At 33.1% G+C, this 5,106-nt stretch overlaps 1 long non-coding RNA gene across 2 annotated transcripts; it reads left to right on the forward strand.

Moving 5' to 3' along the window:
• The first annotated feature begins 386 nt into the window (after positions 1-386).
• On the forward strand, positions 387-4,834 carry LOC125788884 (uncharacterized). Of its 2 annotated transcripts, none has more exons than XR_007429846.1 (5): positions 387-425; positions 1,663-1,688; positions 2,183-2,209; positions 3,980-4,115; positions 4,160-4,834. It is a non-coding gene; the product is annotated as an uncharacterized LOC125788884 (long non-coding RNA). The 2 variants fall into 2 exon arrangements; XR_007429845.1 differs by having other exon boundaries at positions 3,980-4,159; positions 4,204-4,833.
• The last annotated feature ends 272 nt before the right edge of the window (positions 4,835-5,106 follow it).

The raw sequence follows: 5,106 nt of genomic DNA on the forward strand, positions 1-5,106 counted from the left end.
CATTTAATTTAATTTCAATGCTGAAAAATAAAGAGTTGGTTAGGACCTTCATTAAGTCCAATGATTCCTGATAAATTGACTCTGTGATAACCACTTAACGTTGTCACCTCTAGATGGCAGTAAAGCGGTGAGCATTAACACATCATTTTTAATGCTCATTCCTTCTGAAGTGAACTTGATTAGTTAAAACGCTTTTAATGTTACCCCAAATAATTCACTAAACATTTAACTGAAAGTCTCAAACCCCATACATGTATTGTCCTTTAGATATTAATAATAAAGCACAGCGTGGGTTCAGAATTGGTTTATTCTAAATAATTTCATGTAGTGAGTAGGGAAGAAGGGAGCATTGCGTGAACTGGACGCGCCCCACGGACCTGCTGTAGCTGCGCGCGCAGAGGAGCGGCTCTATTGCTCGTTCTGAGGTAAGTACAGTTAACATCACTGTAATCAATATAATGGGAAATATAAGGTGAAAATACAGCTAAAATCCCCACTTTTGTTTTAAACTCTGTTTATTCAGTTAGACAGTCGACTAATAAAGATAAAATACACAAATATATTTATTAATAATGATAAAATATTGTTTTATCTGTGATTAAACTATCCTACCTAGGATAGCTAGCGTTAGCTAGCTAGTTAGTTTAGCTAAGGCTAGCTAGCCTGGCTAACACTACAGGCTGGTCAGAGCTGTGTGTAGTAACACAGAGAGGGAAATATGACCTTTTATCACAACATTTAAACACATTAGCTACTGAACACTAATAAATGTCTGAGATATTAGATTATAAAGCACACTAAGCTGGCTGGCTTATAGGTTATGAACTATAAATGAGAATAGTTTAACTGGGTAACCGGTTTATGGTGTTCTGACTAAATGTCGGTTGTGTGCTGAATTCAGCACAGATATGCTATGCTGGAACCAAACTGCCAAAATTTTAAATAAATATATAAATTAATAAATAACTCAATAAATGTAATATGGTGATTAAAACTGTAAAAATTAATGGTAATAAAATGATTATAATGTTAATTTCCTTACTATTTATATGTATAAGTTTCTTTATTAAAATTGTTTGATGTTTTTTTCGGTTATTTTTTTCCTTTATTTATTTTCTAATTTATATATTTCTGCATTAATTTATTTCCTAATTAATGTATTACTTAATTTATTTCCTTATTATTGTATTACTTTATTTATTTCCTAAAATTATTTATTTCTGTTTTTCTTTGTCCTTATATGATAATAAAGGGGCTGTCCAGCAAAGTGGTGCTGTGCTGAAATCTGCACTCCCGCCATGAGACGTATTTGAGGTTTATTTTGTGAAAATGAAGGAATGCCAGCAGTTTATTTTAAGCTTTCAATACAAGAGTGCTTTTCATGGTGGGGTGCCAAACCAGTAAATTAGTGCAATGGTTTATATCTTCCTCTTTATAAACAGTAATAAGGTTACTGCTCTGTTATAGAAAGTGTTGTATTAACAAATGGCTAATAATATAATATAAATAACAGAATTGCATTAGATTTTTTTTTAACTGTATTTAAAATAATCTAAAGTTTGTGTAAAGATCATTGCTCAGTATGATAAATTAATGGTTGATTATGAATTACTTACACAGATACATACATATTCTAAAGATGGCTTTCTGTTTTGTTTACAGTTGATGCCTTCCTTGACATTTCTTGTGTAAGTAAAACATTTTAATATATTCCAATGATATGTAGTTTGTGGGTTTTCATTAGCACTGTCAAGATTAAGGAATTCATTAGCATTTATTTAAAACTAAATTATTTAGCAAATTTTCTTGTGTCAGAATCTCCAAAAAAGAAAGTTTAAACTTTAAAAATATATTGTATAAAATGTAATTGTAAATGTAAACACTTTAACATGACAATTTTAAACACTACTGTGATTAGCTTGCTGTTAGTGTATTTTCTGTCTAGTCTTATCCTTTTTTTTTAGCATTCAGTTATTACAAAGTTTTTAACACTACTGTGCTTAGCTTGTCGTTAGAGTGTATTTGTATTCATATTTTTTTTAAGCATTCAGTTAATTGTCCCTGTTCATTCTTTATGAAAACATTTTTATAAATTTAAAATAAGTTTACAAATCATGAATGTAATTTATAGTATCTAAAACATCATTATAAAGTAATCATTTGTGTTTTGTTTTGTGTATAGGTTGTCGAAACATCTTCTATTCTCAAAGTAAGTTGAATATAATTCCTTCAGTCAACCTACATACAATTAGGTTTCACTTGTTGTTACATTAATGTAGTGTAGGGCTGCAGCTATCAATTATTTTAGTAATCGAGTACTCTATTGAAAAATCGATTCGATCAATCAAGTAATCGGATAAAACATAAAATAAGAGATTTCATAAAATGAGAAATTTCACTTAATAATGAATGACCAATTGGTTTATGGGTTAAATTCACAACATTTTCACATTGGAAACACAAATAGAAATAAATAAAACACAAAATAGACATAAATACCACAAGTAATAATTTAATAAATAATAAATTAATAAATTAAGTTAAATTATTTCAACAAAGGTTTTCTTGTAAGTATAAATATAGGGCATTAATCAATAATAAAGGCATAAACATTGGCTTTATATTGTGCATCTTAGCTAAATGACAATAGTTCATGGTCGTGTATTCCGGCCAGAGTAACTTTAGCTCAGCTAACTTTAACATGTATTTATTTATAAATTCCACAGCGCTGAGTTTACTGATTACATAAAGCCTGTATTAAGTCTAGAACGTGTCTCCATTGTAATAAACTAACCACACACATTAGACAGTATTCCTAATAATCTGGACTCCACAGCGCTGTCGATCTTTTATTAAGGTACATTAATGTTAATCTCATTAAATTGTTAAGTTAAATTTACCTGCTCACCGCTCTGCCTCCTCCACCTGCTTCCTGTTTGTGGGTGATGTAACGCTAAGTGCGCTATTTCACATTAAATGTCTGCACTGAATACCGTGCTCTGTGTTTTAAACGTAATTAAACGATTACTCGAGGCACAGAAAATAATCAATATATATTTTTTTAATTTAGTAACTCAAATTACTCGAGTAATCATTTCACCTCTAATGTTGTGTTAACATCAGTAAAAAGGGGATGAAATAAAAAATCATGTAAAGTTATTTATTTAGTGCTAAGGTAATTGTGCAACAGGCCATGGATAATCTTTGATCTGAACAGAGCAGTCCTTTGGATTCAATAATTATCCTAAATATAAATCAGTAAGGTATATATTACCACAGAATGTTAGATCTTTAGCTGATTGAAAGAAGTCTGGTGCTACAAACAGGTGCCAATTATGCAAATCACTTTTTTTGAATCAGAAAATACAAAACAAGACAGGGGGCATAAGTGTACCAAATAAATAAATAAACAGCAATATCGTAAAATGAAGTTGCAAGAAGCTGCAATCACTACAGCACTTACAAGCATAATTTCTTGAGTACTCTAGAGTACAGCATGAGTATATATAAATAAAAAAATGTCTATAATCATTTGTGCATTAATGGAGTGTGTGATCCACACAGGCAGAAATCTGTCACATTTGTGTAATTATAATCTAATGATCTGAAGTAGCTGAACATAATGCTAAAGGGCGCTGAGTGGTCCAGCGGTCTAAAGCACTGCCACTATGAGCTGGAGATCGCAGGTTGGAACCCCCGCTCATGAAGCTTTGCCATCAAGCTGCCGGTGCTCAGAGGGAGCAAAATTGTCTCTCGCTCGAAAAAAGGGGTGATTGACTTCACACGTGTCGGAGGAGGCGTGTGCTCGTCCGCATCCTTCAAGGGTCACGGGCATCACCGGTGATGGGGAAGCACAAAGGGGTGGGACAATTGGATAACCAAATTGGGAGAAAATGGGGAAAAATCTGAAATATAATTATATAAAAAAAGAACATGCTTAGTATAACTTGCTAATTTTTCTGTTTTCTGTTTTCTACAGGTCCTGCCAGACTTCTCTCTTGCTTTCCATCTGTTTTTCTGTGCCCCCTTAAACTTCATCCCCTGCCTCCTTTCTCTTTTCTGCCTTTTCTATCGGTCACAGACACTGTTCTGTACCAGGCGACCTCAAGGACCAGGTGGTCACAGACACTGTTCTGTACCATCTGTATTAAAGGACCAGGTGGTCACAGACACCGTTCTGTACCATCTGTATTAAAGGACCAGGTGGTCACAGACACTGTTCTGTACCATCTGTATTAAAGGACCCAGGTGGTCACAGACACCGTTCTGTACCATCTGTATTAAAGGACCCAGGTGGTCACAGACACCGTTCTGTACCATCTGTATACCCAGTGAATAAGGACCCAGGTGGTCACAGACACCGTTCTGTGCCATCTGAAAAACTTCTGAATAAGAACACAGACGGTCACAGACACTGCTCTGTACCCTCTGAATACCCTGTAAGTAAGGAAAAAGACAATCTAAGACACTGTTTTGTACCCTTGGAAAATTGAAAAGAGACACATTTTTTATTCATACTTGTTATTGTTCTCATTTTATCCTGTGCAGTGTTTTCTTTGATTTGTTTCAGTTCAGGTGACCTTAAGAATCAAACCATCTGCAGTCAGAGACCTCCTTCATTCTGACCTACAGTCTACAGTTGAAGACCGTCACACATTCACAACATTCACTGAAGCTGTAGTCATATATTTAATAGCAGTACATATAATATTCCCCCTTTTTTATAGTCTAGAGTATAACTTACTACATACTGTTGTATCTACTTTTCTTCATTTAGTTAATTGCCATTATATTGTTTATTCATTTTTAAGCCAACTGATAGTCATATATACTGCATATTGCTTGTGGATTCAGTCATTTTGTTTGGATATACATAATATAAAACATTCAATATATTAAAGAGTGTGTGCATTATTTCTGCTTCTGAATATAAATTTTAAGGTATATTTATTGAATAAGTTGATTTCATAAGAAGGTATTGTTAGAAGGTATTGCTGCTCCATTGAATAAATTGATTTCATAAAAAGGTATTGTTAGAAGGTATTGCTGCTCAATTGAATAAATTGATTTCATAAGAAGGTATTGTTAGAAGGTATTGCTGCTCCA

Source organism: Astyanax mexicanus, unplaced genomic scaffold (genome assembly GCF_023375975.1).
Source record: "Astyanax mexicanus isolate ESR-SI-001 unplaced genomic scaffold, AstMex3_surface scaffold_31, whole genome shotgun sequence".
Lineage (NCBI taxonomy): Eukaryota > Metazoa > Chordata > Actinopteri > Characiformes > Acestrorhamphidae > Astyanax > Astyanax mexicanus.